Here is a 22,000-nt window from a genome sequence, read left to right as displayed (position 1 = left end):
ACTTCTCTCTCCTACGTAATAGCTGCTCCTATAGCAGTGTGGGTCTTTCATTTTGATCAATATGTCAACTTGCAAGCTGCTTTTTTGTTTCCTGTCCTCCCTCACTCTGTTCTCTGCTCTTTGAAAAATGTGAGTTAACATCTTGGTAAGCTTTTATGGCACATTGTGAAGATTTGCACATTGAAACCTTTCAACGAGCATGACCAATCCATGCAAGTGGAGTTTTTAGTCGGTTAACAACCGTCAGGCGGCTGCCATGTTGGAAGTGTGATCTAGCGTGTGTACAATCCCTTGTTTGTCATGCAAATAATTCTGCATTGCATTTAATGTGAGGCGTTTCTATCAATCATTTATCAAAACAGTTGGCAGCTCGTCTGACATTCATATAGCCTATCTGTCACTGATGAGCACAGAGCTCCAATCATCTCTTAGTCATTGTTTTGCTTTGTACATTGTTTGAATTTGAGATTACATCCTCAATAGGACTTTCAAGTAGTCTGTTTCAGTTTCAAGTTTTGTGTAAGGAAGCGCACGGTATAAATCGTCCAATGAATTGCTTATTTGCAGGTTCCTTCTCGACAATGCAACAACAATAAGAAATAATAAAAGATAAGAATAGGAACATAAAGTCAATGACAGTAGAATATAATTAACATTTTAGCATAAGTATAATACAGGAAGGCACAATTTATAGTCCAATATTTACACGTGTATTGGGAAGGGGGGCATGTGTATACATTTCACAGTATAAAAAGAGTATGCTAGCAGCAGTTGTGATGTGTGTGTGTGCAGCATGAATGTATATGTACTGTATGTGTGTGTATGTCTGTGTGGGTGTGTGCATGAGTGAGCTCATGTGTACTATGGTGCGAAGAATCAGAGCAGGTGGTCAGTCCAGTTTGACTGTTCAGCAGTCTGATGGCTTGTAGATAGAAACTGACTGGTGAGGACGTGCAGATTTCAACAAAAGCCAACCATTTATTGTGTTTGAGTGCCTAGACATGATGGAGGATTTTCGTTTTTCCCAGTTTTGCTTCCGACTTTTGATTTGGCTCCACATTTTCTTCGATTTGTACCTGGAAAGTGCCCATATCCTTAATTTTGGGCATAGTGTGAAAATAATGGGATTTTGAACTGACAAAACCCACTGGGCACACCATGTCATGTCAAAGTGGAAATGTGGGACATTTTTGTTTGAGACATTAATTATATTTCAACCTTTATTCACCCACTCAAAAAGACAGCAAGAGTTTGCTAAATTCCCAGTATGTTATAACTATGCTCTCAACCATATAAAAGCACAACTAAATTCCAATAAAAAAAAAACAATATTTGATTTTGGTTGTCATCTAATGGCACTTTCAACCATTTAAAAGCACAACAAAATTGAAATAGGAATACACTGTCAGCCATTTTTAGATAATAACTTAATGTGTTATCACTGTGCTTCATCTAATAGCACAACCAAATTACCTGGATTGTAGTTGAGATTACATTAAAAGTACATAGTGCAAGTGATGAATGCTGTTTGAGATTCTACACAGATATTTCAATTGTGAAGATCTCCACAGATCCTGCGACCTTTGCATGCTGTCTTGAACATGCACAGTTTCTGTGATTACATAAAGACTTGTATAATTACAGTAACCTTAAAATGTGACCGTGGATGAGTTACTCATTTAAGGTTGAATAAAAACTGCCAAATTAGTTTGAAAGATAGCCTTAACTTTACTGTTTTACAAAAGTCATATTGAATTGTGTTAGGTTGACAACGCAACAAAATTTCAGCATTTAAATAAGATTTATGTAATGCTTGGATAGTTCCATTTGAGCCACTGGCTTAATTCTATTCTTTAACATTATTTTTGGTTTAGTTGGAGACTTGAACATAAATTAATAGGCTATTTACTAGTTAATAGGCTATTTACAAGTTAATAGGCTATTTACTGTATAGCAAAACTGATATTTAAATGTGTGGTTTTAAACGCAACCAAATATTTACATTTGAAGAAGATATATATTTTGTGCCACTGACTTAGTCTGACTTTAATTCCAGTTTGTCTACAAATTAATAATTGATATGTTGGATTCATGTCCCCAATCTCAACCAAAAGTCGAAGTTAAAGAATAGGACTAAATCAAATCAAATCAAACTTTAAATACACAAAATAAAGTTTGATTTGATTTAGTCCTATTCATTAACTTAGATCTTTGGATGAAATGGAGACGAGAATCCAACATATTTATTATTAACTTGAAGATAAAATTTGACATCAACCAAGGCTTGAAATCCTAGGCCTTTATGTATTGTCTATTTTTAGTTGAAACCTGGGTTGAATTAAAACAATAGCTGTTGATGACTTTGCAAATGCAAATGTAGTGTTGGTTCCATGTTTTATGTGTTGAAATAAAAGATCCCAGACATTTTCCATACCCACAAAAAGCGCATTTCTCTAAAATGTTGTGCACAAATGTGTTTACATCTCTGTTAGTGAGCATTTTCCTTTGCCAAGATAATCCATCCACCTGACAGGTGTGGCATAACAAGAAGCTGATTAAACAGCATGATCATTACACATGTGTACCTTGTGCTGGGAACAATAAAAGGCAACTTTAAAATGTGCAGTTTTGTCACACAACACAATGCCACAGATGTCTCAAGTTTTGAGGGAGCGTGCAATTGGCATGCTGACTGTAGGAATATACACCAGAGCTGTTGCCAGAGAATTGAATTGTAATTTCTCTATCATAAGCCACCTCCAATGTTTTTTTAGAGCATTTGACAGTATGTCCAACCGGCCTCACAACCACGTGTATGGCGTTGTGTGGGCGAGCGGTTTACTGATGTCAACGTTGTGACAGGCGGGTTATGGTATGGGCAGGCATAAGCTACGGACAACAAACACAATTGAATTTTATCTATGGCAATATGAAAGCACAGAGATACCATGATGAGATCCTGAGGCCCATTGCCTTGCCATTCATCCGCCGCCATCACCTCATGTTTCAGCCTGTTAATGCACGGTCCCATGTCACAAGCATCTGTACACAATTCCTGGAAGCTGAAAATGTCCCAGTTCTCCCATGGCCTGCATACTCACCAGACATGTCACCCATTGAGCATGTTCAGGATGCTCTGGACCGACATGTACGACAGCGTGTTCCAGTTGCCACCAATATCCAGCAACTTCGCACAGCCACAATCAACAGCCTGATCAACTCTATGCGAAGGAGATCTACATGAGGCAAATGGTGGTCAGACCAGATATTACTGGTTTTCTGATCCACGCCCCTACCTTTTTAAAAGGTATTTGTGACCAACAAATGCATATCTGTATTTCCAGTCATGTGAAATACATAGATTAGGGCGTAATGAATTCATTCTAATTGACTGATTTCCTTATACGAACTGTATCTTAGTGAAATCTTGGAAATTGTTACATGGAAATTGTTACATGTTGCATTTATATTTTGGTTCAGTATATATAGGCCTAAGTAGTATAATGTTGATGATGTATGACTTATAGAGAGTATGGTTGTTATATGTGTTATATTTGCTCTGTTAAACCCTCCCTTTGGAATGACTTCGATAGCAACAGTGAATCTATTTAGTTATTAAGAGATCTCTCAATAATTCATTCTCATGATAGCACATTGTTAGTAGTTAGTGGTGAAAATCAAAGTTATGCAGGGCTTGGTTAAAGATGGGAGACCAAATGGAGAAGCTGCCCAACTTGTTATTTTTTTCTTCTAGTGGATATAATGTTGAAGATCTGATGTTGTCTCAACGATAGAAATTCAACATATTTTATAAAAGGTTTGTCTAGGTTGAAAATCGGTTACCATCATGACATCGTTCTGTGGTTGAAATTTCACACGCAAAACAACAGTTTTTGATGACTTTTTGCAAATCCAATGTATTTTCCACGTAGATACCACATCACAATACGTTGACAAATTACGCTGAAACAACGTTGATTCAACCAATTGGTGCCGAGTGGGAACTGTCTCTTTTATTCATATAGGCCTACGACAGTTCACAGTTGTAGCATTTGGGATGATAACCGTTTCCCCAAGTCTTTCCACTCTGTAGTTTTTTTCAGTGAGTTCTACCCTGCAGCAGAGGCGGCAGGTAGCCTAGTGGTTAAAGTGTTGGACTAGTAACCGGAAGGTTGCAAGTTCAAACCACTGAGCTGACAAGGTACAAATCTGTCGTTCTACCCCTGAACAGGCAGTTAACCCACTGTTCCTAGGCCGTCATTGAAAATATGAATTTGTTCTTAACTGACTTGCCAGGTAAAATAAAAATAAATAGATATGTACCTTCAGAGCACCCTGAGAAAATAAGACTCTTGCATGCTATTTCTCAACCCTTTTGTTGTTCAGCAATTCTCTCCACACGGGCAAATTTGGAGCCTCTTTTTCTGACCTCTGTTTTTGAAGTGTAATGAACCAGGTGAAGATTGTAATCGTATAGACAGCGGCAGTCTTTCCACCAGCTCTCTGTTCTCTCTTCATACAACAGACTCTACATATTTAGACTCTCCCTATGCAAGATCTCCCTGTGTTTGTTTTTGCTAGCATGTCTTCTTTGGGCATTTCCATATGATTCTAATCCCTATAGGCAGTGACATAGACAGCCTGCTATAGCAGCAGAAAGGCCCAACTCTTTGTGTGTGTGTCCATGACATGTTTAGGGTTAATGTTGCATCGGTGCCTCATGATTGCCTGGCTAGTGGAGTGACCTTTCACCCGTTGTAGGGCAGGGCGTGGAGCGGAGAGAGGAGGGGGTGGGGGGGTAAAGGGAAGGTGGGGGTGGCTATCAGGTATTCTAAGTGGGAGGGGGTCAAGTGGGGGAAGAGGGAGGGGGAAGGGTTGTAAATATACAGTGTAGGGGAGAGTGGGGTAGGTTGAGCCAAAGGGGTAAGTTGAGCCACCCAAATTTATAATTTGACCAAGTATTTAGGAAGAGGTCATGATTTCATGGAGTCTATGAAGCAAGGAACCACATGGAAAAAGTGGTAAGCAAGTTAAATCCAAAAAATAAGATTTTTACCAAGTCAAATGAATATATTGTGTTAGAGGTTTCATGATGCTTGCATCTAAACCAACGTAGATCATTTTAAGATTGTTCAGTTGGGATCTCTATATGCTTCAATATGAGGTCCTAAGCCTAGCATGAAAGTGCATCCTTGTAGATGTGTGGGCTAATATAGTCATCATGTTTGCCTTGGGGTAAGTTGAGCCATTGGTTGAGCCAATGGTTGAGCCAATTGAAGTGTTTTCTTCCCAGGCGTAATGCAAGGAATTATTGTTGGGATATGAGGTAACAACAGGGCCTGGCCTATGTTAAAAGTGTTAAATAAAGTACAACATGTTTGTTAGGAGTTAAGTCTGTGTTAAAAGATGCCTAAAATGATTGAAAGACAAAAAAGTGTGTTGAATTATGTTTGGGAAATAAAGATTGTTATGGTTTTAAAAAGGTAGTGATAATATTTCATTCAGTACAGAAATGTGTAGGCGGCTTAACTTACTCTGTCCTGCGGATCAATTTACCCCATATCTGGGGTAAGTTGTGCAAAGACACCACTTTTTTGGACAAGCTATGTTTTAAGAACTGTAAGGTTTACACGAATTCGGATCATTTCCAAGGATACCCACCATACTGAAATATATGTAGATATATTTGTTAGAAAGAATACTATATTTTTCTTGACGGAGTGATGCTGAATGTAAAAAATGGCTCAGATTACCACACTCTTCCCTATATCTTGTCTCATGTCAGTGCTCCTTGCTTACACTGTATGTTGATGGAGTCATTTAAGCCTCCATGTTTTGTTGAGAGCTTCTTGGGTGGTAGTAAGGCTATTTCACAAAGAATTGTGATAAACATACATCCACTACTTGTTTCTGAGTAGTTAGCTCCTTGGCTCTCATTTGTCCTGTCTTGTGAAAGGCCTTCCTGGAGTCATGGGCACCAACATCCTGGTATGGACTGCATGGAATCTCCGTCAAGATGGCGCCGACAGACACGGTCTCCCTGTTGCTAGCTTTGCTGTGTACATTTTTTGTTTTCATGTTATTTCTTACATTATTTTCTCAGAACTTTTCTTGTATCATTACCTTCAGCCAGAAATAAATGTTGGACATTAGATCGGTGGTCACTCACCAGAAAGTCTAGCAGAAATTTGTTTGCATACCATCCACCGCTTATATTACTCGCTAACGTTCAGTCTTTGGACAATAAAGTGGATGAGCTCAGGGCAAGGATCTCCTTCCAGAGAGACATCAGGGACTGTAACATATTCTGTTTTATGGAATCATGGCTCTGTCCGGATATATTGTCCCCGTCCATTCAACCAGTGGGGTTCTCTGTCCATCTTGCGGACAAGAAGAAAAAACTCTACCGGAAAAAGAAAGGCGGTGGGGTTTGTTTCATGATTAACAAAATACAAACTAGCCAAATATGAACTTTGCTCTGCAATAAGGAAGGCCAAAACATACCACAAAAAACACCTGAAAGCACAATTAACTGCCAATGACTCCAGATCAGTCAGGAAACGTTTACAAGAGATGACAAATTACAAAAAATGATCCTCCCCACTTCAAATGAGGACCCTGACCTCCCCGACAAGCTCAATGTGTTTTCTGCGCGCTTTGAGGAAACAAGTGCATAGACACTTAAACCCCCCCCCCCCACACTTCACGTACCCCCCCTCCCGACACCATTCACCATACAGGAGGTGAGAATTGTTTTCAAAAAACAGAACATAAGGAAACCCGAAGGGCCGGATCAACTTGCCCCAGCTGTGCTCCACCACTGTGTGGAACAACTGGCTCTAGTGTTCACTGACATTTGTAACATTTTCCTTATGCCATTGTACAGTACCACAGTATCCACCATCATCACTGTCCCCAAATCACCCAAAACACCCTGCCTCAAAAATCTGAGCCCCATCGCCCTGACTTCTGTGGCCATAAAAGCGTTTCAATGCCATGTCCCAGCCTACTTAACATCATGCACATCCCCATTGATGGATCCACTCCAGTTTGCCTAGAGAGCTAATAGGCCCATTGAAGACGCTGTCGACCTGGCATTCCACCACAGATTGCAACACCTGCAGACACCTAACAACTACTTACGCCTCTTGTTCATAGACTTTTGGATCGGCCTTCAAAACCATCAATCCCCACAAACTAGTCACTAAGCTGAAGGACATGAACATCAACCCAGCTATGTGCCACTGGATACTGGACTTCCTGAGGAACAGAAGCCAGACTGTCAAGGTAAACAATCTGACATCTCGACCTCTGACCCTCAGTACTGGGGCACCACAAGGTTGCGTGCTGTCCGCTCTGCTCTTCTCCCTCTTCACGAACCAGTTTACATCCCATGAGACCACAGTCGAGGTCTTTAAATATGCTGACAGCGCCACCATAGTCAGCTTCATCACAGACAACAATGAAACACATTACTGCCATGAAGTGGCCTTTTGCCTTTTGGTAGGCCGTCATTGTAAATAATAATTTGTTATTAACTGACTTGCCTAGTTAAATAAAGGTGAAATAAAAAGTGTCTCAGGCGGTGACATAGTGTAAGGACTATGACCTCATGCTCAATGCCTCAAAAAACACAGATATAGCCATAGACTACAGGATAAGAAAGAACCCCAAGGTCATAATCACTGACCAACCAATAACCTTGATAGATTCTTTCAAATTCCTTTGCACTTACATAATTGAAATGGGACACCAACTCCAACCACATCATCAAGAAGGCCCAGCAGAGGCTTTACCTTCTAAGACAACGGAAAACGTACAGGGCCAGCTGCTGGTTCAGTTTTACACAGCCATCATACAGTGCACTATCACATCATCCATTATATTTAGGTATGGGAACATGGACAGTCACATTGAGAAGATACTACAGAGGGTTGTGTCAAATGCCTTCAAGATCACTGGCTTTGACCTTCCCTCTGTGAGCTCTCTGCACACCAAGCGCACATTCAAATGTGCGGAAATAAATCAACAACCTCCCCTCATCCCTCCAGCCAATTAACTCTTTCAGCCCCTACCCTCTGGAAGGTGTTTAAAAAAAGTTTTTCCCCACAGCTGTCAGAACGTTGAACTCCCTTCGCATTGGTTGTATGGCAATAAAGTATATTGTATCTTGTAACGCATGGTGTGATTGTGGTAATGTACAGGAACTCAAGTCCTTTTGTTCTCTCGATCTGGAATCCTAAAATTAAATGCCGACCGCATCACCTCCCGAGATAATTTTCTTCAGTCATCATCACTGCCATGTATGTTCCCCCCCAAGCCTACACCGTGACGGCTCTCAAGGAACTACACTGGATTATATGCCAACTGGAAACCGCATATCCTGGGGCCACATTTATTACAGCTGGGGACATTAATAATGGACATCTGAGGAAAACGCCACCGAAATTCTATCAACACATGTGTTACACGCTGAACATGGACCCTGGCGCTTTTCTACTCTCCCTTCCGGGACAGCTATAAGGCCCTCCGCCGACCTTCCTTCTGTCACGACTTTCGGCCGAAGTTGATGCCTCTCCTTTCCATTTGTTTTGTCTTTTGTTTTCTACACACCTGGTTTCAATTTCCCCATTACTGTCACACCCTGACCATAGTTTATTGTATGTTTCTATGTTTTGGTTGGTCAGGGTGTGATCTGAGTGGGCATTCTATGTTGGATGTCTTGTTTGTCTATTTCTATGTCTGGCCTGATATGGTTCTCAATCAGAGGCAGGTGTTAGTCATTGTCTCTGATTGGGAACCATATTTAGGTAGCCTGGGTTTCACTGTGTGTTTTGTGGGTGATTGTTCCTGTCACCAGATAGGGCTGTTTCGGTTTTCCACGTTTGTTGTTTTGTATTGTTCATGTTTCATCTTAATTAAAGATGTATCTAACTAACCACGCTGCATTTTGGTCCGATCCTTGTTCCACCTCTTCATCAGAAGAGGAGTTGGAAGAAACACGTTACAGAATCACCCACCACAACAGGACCAAGCGGTGTGGTAACGGGAAACAGCAAAGGCAGCAGCAGGAGCAGCGATCACAGGACTTCTGGACTTGGGAGGAGATATTGGACGGAAAAGGACCATGGGCACAGCTTGGAGAATATCGCCGTCCCAAGGAAGAACTGGAGGCGGAGAAAGCGGAGAGGCGCTGGTTTGAAGAGGCAGCACGGTGACGCGGTTGGAAGCCCGGGAGTCAGCCCTAAAAATATCTTGGGGGGAGGGGCTCACAGGGAGTATGGCGACGCTAGGTAGGAGACCTAGAGCCTTCCTCCTCTCCTGCGCTGTTGAAGTCTCCTGCCTGTTTAGCGCTGCCAGAGCCTACCGCCTCTACAGCGCTGCTGGAGTCTCCCGCCTGTTTAGCGCAGCCCGAGCTGTCAGTCTGCATGAAACAGCCAGAGCTGCCAGTCTGCAAGGAGCTGCCAGTCTGCAAGGAGCTGCCAGTCTGCAAGGAGCTGCTAGTCTGCAAGGAGCTGCTAGTCTGCAAGGAGCTGCTAGTCTGCAAGGAGCTGCTAGTCTGCAAGGAGCTGTCAGTCTGCAAGGCGCTGCCAGTCTGCAAGGCGCTGCCAGAGCTGCTAGTCTGCAAGAAGCCGCCAGAGCTGCCAGTCAGCATGGTGCAGCCAGAGCCGCCAGTCAGCATGGTGCAGCCAGAGCCGCCAGTCAGCATGGTGCAGCCAGAGCCGCCAGTCAGCATGAAGCAGCCAGAGCTGCCAGTCAGCGTGGAGCAGTCAGAGCCGTCAGTCTGCCAGGATCCGCCAGTCAGCCAGACTCTTCCAGATCTGCCAGACTCTTCCAGATCTGACAGACTCTTCCAGATCTGCCAGTCAGCCAGACTCTTCCAGATCTGCCAGTCAGCCAGACTCTTCCAGATCTGCCAGTCAGTCAGACTCTTCCAGATCTGCCAGACTCTTCCAGATCTGCCAGTCAACCAGACTCTTCCAGATCTGCCAGTCAACCAGATTCTTCCATATCTGCTAGTCAACCAGACTCTTCCAGATCCGCCAGTCAACCAGACTCTTCCAGATCCGCCAGTCAACCAGACTCTTCCAGATCCGCCAGTCAACCAGACTCTTCCAGATTCGTCAGTCAGCCAGGATCTGCCAGAACTGCCAGCCAGCTGGGATCTGCTGGATTCAACTGCCTGACTGAGCTTCCTCTCAGTGCTGGGCTTCCTCTCAGTGCTGGGCTTCCTCTCAGCCCCGAGCTGCCCCTCAGTGCTGAGCTGCCCCTCAGTGCTGAGCTGCCCCTCAGTGCCGAGCTGCCCCTCTATCCCGAGCTGCCCATCTGTCCCGAGCTGCCCCTCTGTCCCGAGCTGCCCCTCTGTCCCGTGTTATTTAGTAGGGTTGCCGTGGCTAGGAGGTCACGGAGGCGGACAAGGTGGGGGAGGACTACGGTGAAGTGGGGGCCATGTCCAGCACCGGAGCCGCCACCGTGGACAGATGCCCACCCAGACCCTCCCCGATAGGTTCAGGTTTTGCGGCCGGAGTCCGCACCTTGGGGGGGGGGTACTGTCACACCCTGACCATAGTTTATTGTATGTTTCTATGTTTTGGTTGGTCAGGGTGTGATCTGAGTGGGCATTCTATGTTGGATGTCTTGTTTGTCTATTTCTATGTCTGGCCTGATATGGTTCTCAATCAGAGGCAGGTGTTAGTCATTGTCTCTGATTGGGAACCATATTTAGGTAGCCTGGGTTTCACTGTGTGTTTGTGGGTGATTGTTCCTGTCTTTGTGTTTGTTGCACCAGATAGGACTGTTTTGGTTTTTTGCACGTTTCTTGTTTTGTAGTGTTTGTGTTTTAGTTGTTTTATTAAAACATGAATCTCAATAGCCACGCCGCATTTTGGTCCGACACTCCTTCACACCAAGAAAGCCGTTACAATTACATGTTCATTATTTAACCCTCTGGTTTCCCCCATGATTGTGTGCGTGTTTGTTTTATTGTAAGGCTGTATCTGACGGCTGGTATATTATTGCCGGGTTATGTTATTTACTCCGTTTATGTCGGGGTACCGGTATTTTTCCAGCTCCATAGTATAGTATTTATACTGGTATTTTCTTGTATTAAATACCTTGTCCACGCATCTCAGCTCTCCTGCGCCTGACTCCTTTCACCAGTTACCCACAGCCTTGCTTGACACCTTCAGCAATTTAGAACACAACTCAATTCTGCTCCTCCCCACCTATAGGCAGAAACTTAAACAGGAAGCTGCCATGAAAAGGACTGATCAACATTGGTCTGACCAATCGGAATCTATGCTTCAAGATTGTTTTGATCGCGCAGACTGGGAAATGTTCCGGGTCACCTCTGGGAATGGTATCAACGTATACACTGACACGGCGACTGGGTTCATCAGGAAGTGCATAAAGGATCTCGTTCCCAATGTGAAAATTAGAACTTATCCAAGCCAAAAACAATGGACAGGTGACAGCATTCCCGCAAAACTGAAAGCGCGAACCACCGCAGTTAACCATGGAAAGGTGACTGGGAACATGGACTTGCACAAACAGACCATCCACGACCTCCTTGAGGCAATCAAAAAGGTAAAGCGACAGTACAGGGACAAAGGGGAGTCACAATTCAACGGCTCAGACATGAGACGTATGTGGCAGGAACTCCAGACAGTCACGGATTATAAAAGGAAAGCCAGACACGTCACGGACACCGCCGCCTCACTCCCAGACGAGCTAAACACGACGAAGTAAACATACAGCTTCACGGAGACTGTGTACTCTCTGTCTCCGTGGCCGACGTGAGTAAGTCATTTAAGCGTGTTAACCCTCGCAAGGCTGCTGGCCCGGACGGCATCCCAAGCCGCGATCTCAGAGCATGTGCAAACCAGCTGATTCGAGTGTTGTCAACATGTGCTTCAAGAGGTCCACCATTCTTCCTGTGCCCAAGAAAGCGAAGGTAACTGAACTGAATGACTATTGCCCCGTAGCGCTCGCTTCTGTCATCATGCAGTACTTTGAGAGGCAGATCACTTCCACCTTACCCGACACCCAAGACCCACTACAATTTGCATATCTCCCAAACAGATCCACGGAGGTCGCAATCGCCATTGCACTGCACACACTGCCCTATCCCACCGTTTGCGTGCGTGTGCATGTGCGCGTGCGTGTGTGTGTAAAGGTGGCTGTTTTTGTAGTGTCGCTCTTCTTTTCCCCATAGTCACCAACACCAAGGTGGACAATGATCCAATTCCTTAACTAGGCTTTGTGTAGTGGTTTTAATTTACTTCAATAGCCCGCATGTTCTCTCTCTCTCTCTCTCTCTCTCTCTCTCTCTCTCTGTTGACCCACACATTACAGTACAGTGCATACAGGATCTTCATTTTTTTTGTTGTCAGTTTGCTACAGCAGGAAAATGATCCTGCACAACAGGAAATGTGAATAATTATGTGGATTATAATTAATGGACATTTTTGTAGGGGTTGATGCATTTTTCTCAATGGAAAATCAACGCTGACATTTCAATGTGGAAATGACAAACTTCAGAAGACTTTTATAACCTCAAATGCACTCCAATTTGAAAATGTCCTGCATTGCAGGAGAACTTACTATGCCCTGGAGAAACCGCTTGAAACCAAAAACATTCCTTTAACATGTTGAACTTTGTTAATATTGCTAAAATTAGAGATTAAGGATTTGAAGTATTTTTAAAAATAGATATTTGTTTGTATCACTATCAATACTACCACATCTCAAGGTATGATTGAATGGTAAGCAATATCTGCATCTGTCTTACTATTTCATTACTATAAACAAGTTATTTTTTGTGTAAAAATATCATAAAATCGAGGTGCAACAACAGTGGCTCCCAACCATCGTTTGGGAAAATTGAAGGAGGAGTGTGGGGCTTTAGGGTGTACGTTGTATGGCAACCTAACAAGACACTTATGAGCCAATTATTGGAATGAGCTTTTCAATTAAGTGATTACAATTCGCATTTAGCGCTATCGTTCTCTCTGAGCAGAAGCTATGGTGCTGCTAAACTACATCCCTTGCTATTGTATGGCCTTGTTGTAACAGTTATTATCTGGAGCCTTTGAGCTTTGTATGGTGAGAGTGGATTTGGTTTCATTTATGGTGGAGATTCAGGCTCGAGTTCCATTGCGTCCCTGAGAAAAACTGCTACCTCTTTTGAAGGGCGTAGGCAGCAGAGAAGGGCTAGTAGGGATGTGAGGTTTATTCAGCTAAGCTGAAATGTTGAATTATCGCTCAAAACAAAAACAGTATTGAATTTAGCGTTTGATACGAACATTGCAACTTTAGGCATTCTGAATGCACCGTTTGTGGAATGCAAAGTTCGAACACGCCGGTTGTGGATGTAGCCCTAAAAATTGTGTGTTGAAATTATTTCTCAACGTCAATGTTGACAGACTGGTCTTTTTTAATGTGAAATCAAAACATGAATTCATTAAAAAAAATCAAATAACAATAAGGTTTTATTGTCAAATTCACCGGATAGTTGCAATGAAATAAGCATCAAGTTGTAAATACCAGATAAAATCTACACATTATGTCGTCTACACGCATAAGGTCACGCATAAGGTCACAGCTATAGGAAGAAGACGTGAGCATTTTGACTGAAGGGCTTTATAGCAGTAGTACAGAGCCAACATATATCACGGCTTTGGCAGTTCGCTGCTTAATCTCATTACCCTACTGCTCTATAGACTCTTAGACAAAAAGGTCCTATCTAGAACCTAAAAGGGTTCTCCGGCTGTCCCGATAGGAGAACCCTTTGAAGAACCCTTTTTGGTTCCAGGTAGAACCCTTTCCCCAGAGGGTTCTACATTGAACCCAAAAGAGTTCTGCCCGGAGCCAGAAATAGTGTACATAGGAGCCGTTAATCAGTAGCCCTGTTTTATTTGATTTTTTAAGAGGCACCTTTTTGAGGGCCCCACCCCTTTCCCTTCCTCCATCTCTCGCCCCTCTCCTCTGCTCTCCACATGCATTGAGAGGAAGTTAGCTGGGAGTGGGGGTGTGTACATGTGGGGGAGGGGCGCAGTGCTCGGAGAGAGAGGGAGAGAAGGCAAGCTGCTGTCTTTGAAGCCTATTGTTTTTTTCTTCTCTCTCTCTTTCTCTCGCTCGCTCTCTCTATCTCTCTCCCTCTCTGCATTTCATTCCCTACTCCCCCATCATCCTCTGAGCTTGGTTGCTGATTGGCCAAGCCACCGAGAGGGTGAAATTAGGCAGGAAGTAGCTCTGGATAAAAAGAAAAGGCAAAGCGGTGCTACATGACTGAGACTTCCTGTGTGCTCCATTTCCTGCTTGACCTTTCACCTTGCCCATGGGCCCCACATAGTTAATTTGGTGGGATTTGGAGGTCTGCAGCTACCCTGGTGCACATGTGTGTGTTAGCATGTGTGTGTACTTCTTTCGTTCCGCTGAGTTGGTTGAGTTGTCGTGGGCCCCTTTGCTTGGTAGACTGTATATGTATTGCTGTTGTGTAATTGTCGCTATTCTTCGGCTACGCCATCTTCGCTAAAACAAATTTTGGCCTCCATTTTCAAAACTCCATGGTCTGTTGTAGTTATACTCTCAAATGAAAAGGACTGTAAGGGTTACTTAGGCCAAGTTAATCACATAATCACAGTTTGTATGTGTGTATTTGTGTTGGTAGGTGTTTACAGTATGTTAGTATAGTCATGAGTATTTTATCTATGTGCCCTTTTATTTTAGCAAGTGTGTTCAGACCTACATTTATGGCGTGCCTTTGTTGGTTTTCGACTGTATCTTGTAAATCAAGGGGCATCTACAAAGTCTGTATGCACTTGATGCTTGTGGTGTGGGTGTGTTTGTGTTTTCAGTACACATAGTGTGTGTATATGTGTGTGTGTGTGTGTGTGTGTGTGTGTGTGTGTGTGTGTGTGTGTGTGTGTGTGTGTGTGTGTGTGTGTGTGTGTGTGTGTGTGTGTGTGTGTGTGTGTGTGTGTGTGTGTGTGTGTGTGTGTGTATTCAAACGTGAATGTGTGGAGCCTAAGTGACTGTGTGGGTGTGTTTAAAAAAAAAACATTAAAAAAACAAACTTTTTTACAATACTAATTCGGATGTATGTGCAAATATGCACATGTGCGGATGAGTGGGTGTGTTTGTTATTAATATGCTTGGTGGGTGTGTGACTTGGTGTGTTATGTGTGGGCGTCTGGGTGTGTGTTTATGATTATGGGCTATGGAATGCTCCTCACTGTTTTTTCCTTCCACCGGGAGGACGGCCGGGTCCTCCAGCCCTGCTGAGACTGTCCCATCATGCATCGGTGAGCCACCGGTGGGGGGGCGCTCTAGGGACCTTTCCAATGCTAAACAGACGGCCTGATGGGAATGGGAGGCGAGCCACCCAGGGCGATATGCATGCCTGTGTAACAGCTCTCTGTGAAAATTGCACCTCCTCTGTGTATGCATGTGTGTATGGTTGTGTAGATTTTACCCCTATGTAAAATTATCTGAGGGTGTGTGTGTTACGCAATTGAGCCCGAACTTGGCACCGGAAGTTTTTTTTTCTACATTTGTGGTTCCTTATTTGTAAAGTCTACATACAGTATGAAAGTAAAGGTTTGAATATTGTAGTTATGTTTGTTTATTAAATGGTGAGGTGATACTGTAGAGCAGAGTTCTCTAATAGGCGGCCTACCGGCGATTTTTCTTTTTGCCCCCAAGGTTTCTGAGCAAAATAAAAAAGAGAATAAATAAATATACACTACCAGTAAAAAGTTTGGACACACCTACTCATTCAAGGGTTTTTCTTTATTTTAACTTTTTTCTACATTGTAGAATAATACTGAAGACATCAAAACTATGAAATAACACATGGAATCATGTAGTCACCAAGAAAGTGTTAAACAAATCAAAATATATTTGAGATTTGAGATTCTTCATAGTAGCCACCCTTTGCCTTGATGGGGGCTTTGCACACTCTTGGCATTCTCTCAACCAGCTTCATGAGGTAGTCACCTGGAATTTAATTGCAATTAACAGGTGTGCTTTGTTAAAAGTGAATTTGTAGAATTTCAAATCACATCAAATTTATTTGTCACATACACATGGTTAGCAGATGTTAATGCGAGTGTAGTGAAATGCTTGTGCTTCTAGTTCCTACAATGTAGTAATAACCAAAAAACAAAAAACTGCATAGTTTCCTAGGAACGCGAAGTGAGGCGGCCATCTCTGTCGGCGCTGGAAGTAATTTATTTCCTTCTTACTGCGTTTTTTTGCCAATCAGTTATGTTGTGACAAGGTAGGGGTGGTATATAGAAGATTTGGTAAAATACCAAGTCCATATTATGGCAAGAACAGCTCAAATAAGCAAAGAGAAACTACAGACCATCATTACTTTAAGACATGAAGGTCAGTCAATCCAGAAAAAGTAAAGAACTTTGAAAGTTTCTTTAAGTGCAGTCGCAAAAAACCATCAAGTGCTTTTTTGGTCTGATGAGTCCAAATTTCAGATTTTTGGTTCCAAATGTTGTGTATTTGTGAGACGCAGAGAAGGTGAATGGATGATCTCCGCATGTGGGGTTCCTACCGTGAAGCATGGAGGAGGAGGTGTGGGGTGCTTTGCTGGTGACACTGTCAGTGATTTATTTAGAATTCAAGGCACACTTAACCAGAATTCTGCAGCGATATGCCATCCCATCTGGTTTGCGCTTTGTGGGACTATCATTTGTTTTCCAACAGGACAATGACCCAAACACACCTCCAGGCTGTGTAAGGGCTATTTGACCAAGAAGGAGAGTGATGAAATGCTGCATCAGAAGATCTAGCCTCCACAATCACCCAAGCTCAACCCAATTATGATGGTTTGGGATGAGTTGGACCACAGACTGAAGGAAAAGCCACCAGCAAGTGCTCGGCATATGTTGGAACTCATTCAAGACTGATGGAATAAATATATATACAAAAGTATGTGGACACCCCTTCAAGTTAGTCACACCCGTTGCTGACAGGTATATAAAATCAAGCACAGCCATGCAATCTCCATAGACAAACATTGACAGTAGAATGGCCTTACTGAAGAGGTTAGTGACTTTCAACGTGGCACTGTCATAGGATGCCACCTTTCCAACAAGTCAGTTAGTCAACTTTCTGCCCTTGTCGATCTGCCCCGGGCAAATGTAAGTGCTGTTATTGTGAAGTGGAAAAATCTAGGATCAATAATGGCTCAGCCGTGAGGTAGCAGGCCACACAAGCTCACAGAATGGGACCGCCGAGTGCTGAACCACGTAGTGCGTAAAAATCAGCTGTCCTCAGTTGCAACCCGCAGCTTCATGAAATGGGTTTCCATGGCCGAGCAGCCGCATACAAGCCTAAGATTACCATGCGCAATGCCAAGCGTAGGCTGGAATGGTGTACAGCACGCCACCATGGGACTCTGGAGCAGTGGAAACGCCTTCTCTGGAGTGATGAATCACGCTTCACAATCTGGCAGTCCAACGGACTAATCTGGGTTTGGCGGATGCCAGGAGAATGCTACCTACCCCAATGCATAGTGCCAACTGTAAAGAATAATGGTCTGGGGCTGTTTTTCATAGTTAAGGCTAGGCCCCTGGCCTGCACAATCAACCCCATCAAACACCTTTGGGATGAATTGGAACGCTGACTGCGAGCCAGACCTAATCACCCAACATCAGAGCCCGACCTCACTAATGCTCTTGTGGCTGAATGGAAGAAAATCTCCACAGCAATGTTCCAACATCTATGTAATTTTCGTTATTGGACATAAAATGCCAGGAATTATATAGTAAGTACATTTACATTTTAGTAATTTAGCACACTCTCTTATCCGAAATTACTTACAGTAGTGAGCTCCAAGTGATAATACATTTTTGAAATCTGTTCCCAAGTATTCCCATGTGTAAATAGAGGGATATGTGATCGTACCCCAATGTTACCAAGGCATGAAATTATTGTGTTTTTGTAAAATACTGTATCTGTTAAGGATTCTTGTGGTCAATTTGCAGTGTATAAATGATTTAGAGCTATGTCCCGGCACCCCGACCAAGGACAAATCAGCCCACGGCTGAATGTAATTGGGGACCCCTGCCGTGGAGGCCTATCCTTGAATGAAATGTTGCGGGAGAGATCTTCAAAGGAGAGATATACAGGAACCAAAATTGATGACATGAGTATAATGGAGGACAGAGAGTTAAGCTATTCAGTTAGGACCTTTCGAAACCTCCCGCAAGTCAATTTTCCCTTGCATAACCAAACAGTGTCTGTACAACATGTACACACTTACGTACATTCAAACACACCTTCGCTCTTCATCACAGGTCTGTAGGAAACGTGCTCCCTGGCACTTTCACTCTTCCTCATTTTCAATGTTTGGGATGTCTGTCCTTTACAGAGTGTGCTCTCTCTCTCTCTTCCCTCTCTCTATTCTTCCCACCTGCTGTGCTTCTCCCACCCCACCCTATATTCCCTGACCATTCTATTCTTTCACATGGTAAACTAACTCCTCCTTGCCCCTCCTATGAGACAATGCTATGGTCTCACCCCCCCCCCCCCCACCTTCAGACCAATAGAGTCTCCTGATCAGTCTTAAAGGCCCTTCCCATTTGACCCCACAAGCGCAAAGCTGTGGGCTTGAGGCTTCTAAGCGTCCAGGCCCCTCGTCTTTCTCCCATTGTCCTGTTGGTACCACCACAAGCTATATATGTTAGATGCTACCTCAAGGACAAAGTCAATTTGTAAGTCGCTCTGGATAAGAGCGTCTGCTAAATGACTTAAATGTAAATGTAAATGTAATGTCAGTAACACAGACATAAACATTCCTTAAGCTTCAGCTGAGCTTTGTTTTTCAAGAATTTCAAATGTTTGTTCCTTTTGGAGTATTTGCTATGTGAGGTCTAGAGCATGTGGAGGGAAGACCACCCCTGAAGGGAAGAACAACAACAGATGAATGGGTGCAACCATATTGTCTCCTCGCCACTCACCCATCTTCCCCTCCCCTGTCGTCATGGCGTCAGCCAATGAGGTGCCTGGGAGTTGGCGGTCAGTGTTGTCTAGGTTCATTTAATTTAACAGTTGGTGTGGGTGTGGGGCCGATAGTTGAGGGGGGTTGAAGGGGCAAATGTGAGTTAAGTGTCGGGTGGGGGAGTATGTAGATGTGGGGGTTGGGTGGATGGTTACGTCTATTGATGTATTGATTTGCGGGACAGGGACTTTGATGGATGAAAAAGGGTTTTCGCCGAGGAGGAAAAGTACCAGGAGCTTGGTGGCCTTGGTAGTTCTGCTCACTGCACCATCCCACATTCTCCCCTAACCCCCCAGACCAGCCCGCCCCCATCACACCAGGCCTAAATCTCAATTCAATGGCTCACCCATCCCCCTCACTTGCTCCCCTCACAAATAGCCTACCGTGGGTGGTGAAGCCTGAAGCTCGGCCATGATCTTGGCTGTTGATTTGGTGGCTTTCACAAGTTTACCCAAAATGGCCAAAACTATTTGTTTTCAAGACTTTGTGGTGGCCTTTGAGTAACTGAACCATTCTATGTGGCTAAAGGGTCGTTAGTGCCTTAATGGTTACAGCACATTCAACCCATTGCTGAACTACCATCCAACCGTGTTGCACAGGAAACAGGAACATCTTAGCCTCATCACCACCCTGAAACCTTTCGGAATGTTGCTGCTCTTGAAAACAACCTGTGCCGTGTTTGTATTGGGTGGCTTTATGGTAATATATGTGTAGAATGTCATTTACCTGAGGCCCATGAGCTTAGATTTGCCCTTCCATGTGTTTTGTCGTGCAGAGCCCGAGAGGCGAGGCAGGGAATTTTTATTGGGTTGCGTCTCTCCTGGGTGTGGAAACTAGGGTTCAGAGGTCACCAGGGGACTGCCACATATTAACCCTTTACAAACCAGCAGAGCAGTGAGCTGCCCCTCCCGTATGACCCCTGGCGCCCGTTCTCTCCTCTACACACACACCAAACACACACACAACCTCTCACATAGATCATTAGAGCTCCCTCTAGAGTTTCAATCAGGATGCTGGCAACCAATTCCCAGCTCTGTGTTTCAGTTGCCCTTAGGCACACAGATCTAGCATCAGCTTACCCTCTAAAATCTGGTGGTAGATGCGACCTTACATCTAGGAGTGACGTCATCCTACTCCCAGACAGAGATCCTAAGGGGTTAAATCAGGAAAATTTGATAGGCTACTAATACCTACCTGCTACCCCTCCCTGTCCTCTTTTCTCTCCTCTCTATATTCCCCTGATCTCCTCCACATTGCCTTCTCTGTGGCCAAATCTTTGAATACATCTGTGAGTACTACTTTGGTACTGAGTGGTTCAATATATAAGTTATTCAGCTTGTTTGTTTATTCTTGTATTTTGGGGAACCTTGATGTTGTTATGGCAGTTGTCCTCCCCCTGCTCCAGTTCTTTCTCTCTCACTCCTATTTGCGCCTTGTGACACTCTGTCCCTTTCTCGCATGCGTTCCCCTGCAGTCAACTCTCTCTCGCTTAATGCCAAACCCCCTCACACACTCTCTCCCTCTACTATACTCCGTAATAGTTTGACTCTCTCTCTCTGAGTCCAGGCCAGCAACAGGCAGCGGGATATGCAAGCTGGCAGATGCTGATGAGCTGAGACACACACACACACACACACACACACACACACACACACACACACTTTCAGCGTTGCTCATGTGTACTGAACCAGGATGTTTAAGCCTGAAACACAAGACTGCCAACCGTGTGTGTCTGTCTGTCTTTCTTGACAGCTTGTCATAACTTTCAATGGAGCATTGGCGGTCAGTACAATGGAGCTCATCATTTTTTTTTATGGTCACAGACTTCTCAGTTGAGAGGCTCAAAGTATTGGAGTTGTACATATAAAATATATGGAGTAGTGACACCGATGCTCTTTCCTCTCACAGTTGCTGCAGGCAAACTGTGATACACTGGTATTTTATGATGCTGAACTGCGAACCAGAGAACACAATCATGCTGCTGATTCAATGAAATAAAGAATGACGTTTTACCAGTTTGGTAAATTTCCATGTAGGTTTACAATAAAAAATATTCCGAATTGGATGGTTAATTGAGTAATAATGCCTGAGAAACTGGTGTTTGGAGGATAAATGGGGTGGCAGAGTAGCCTAGTGGTTAGAGCGTTGGACTAGTAACCGAAAGGTTGCATGTTCGAATCCCCGAGCTGACAAGGTACAAATCTGTCGCTCTGCCCCTGAACAGGCAGTTAACCCACTGTTCCAAAGCTGTCATTGAAAAGAAGAATTTGTTCTTAACTGACTTGCCTAGTAAAATATTTACAACACAACCCAGTCGTCTGTTCTATTGCCATACTGGCTGGCAACGTTCTTATCCCTTGCTTGCTAGCAAGCCAACAACGGCTAACTTACAGTCATGTCAAGAAATGCAGCCAGAATAACAGCAAAGTAACTGCATTTGCATTCTCGTGACAGTTATTTGGATACATCCATAACAATGAGCTAATGGGGCACGATTTGACCTGGCATAAAAAAGGTGGTCACTCATCAGGACGCTGTTGTTCAGAGGAACTAGACAACAACACAATCACTTCAAACTGGAAGCTGGAAAGACTGCAAACTAGCTGCACTTTGTTTCATTTGCCATTTTTTCAATTGACAGTTGTTTATATCTATAAAAAATTATGCCAGCTGATTCATGATTTAGACTGGCTGAGAAACGCAGCCTGCTTGTCTGTCTTGTCCCGACTCCCGACACGTTCATTATTATGGGACAGCTGGAGATTGAATTTCAATATTGAAAAATGTTGCAAATGTTGGAGAGACAGCGAGGTTCATACAAATCTCCGCTGTTGAAAACTAAATGTTAGTCTAAAAGAAATCTAAGATAATGTCTAGATGCTTTTTATAGTGGAGATTAAGTATATAAATTGCCTGGCTGGGGAGATGAGACAGTGGATTACGCAGTCAGCTGGAACAGAGTAAATAGGCATTTTAATG

At 43.7% G+C, this 22,000-nt stretch overlaps 1 protein-coding gene across 3 annotated transcripts in view; it reads left to right on the top strand.

Moving 5' to 3' along the window:
- LOC135555808 (insulin-like growth factor 2 mRNA-binding protein 1) overlaps nt 1-22,000 on the top strand; it is a 57,999-nt gene that overhangs the window by 27,713 nt on the left and 8,286 nt on the right. The gene's annotated exons all lie outside the window — the stretch shown is intronic.

This window comes from Oncorhynchus masou, chromosome 15 (genome assembly GCF_036934945.1).
Source record: "Oncorhynchus masou masou isolate Uvic2021 chromosome 15, UVic_Omas_1.1, whole genome shotgun sequence".
Taxonomy (NCBI): domain Eukaryota; kingdom Metazoa; phylum Chordata; class Actinopteri; order Salmoniformes; family Salmonidae; genus Oncorhynchus; species Oncorhynchus masou.
Note: the sequence above shows the minus strand (reverse complement) of the source record. Positions and strands in the feature narration are given on the sequence as shown.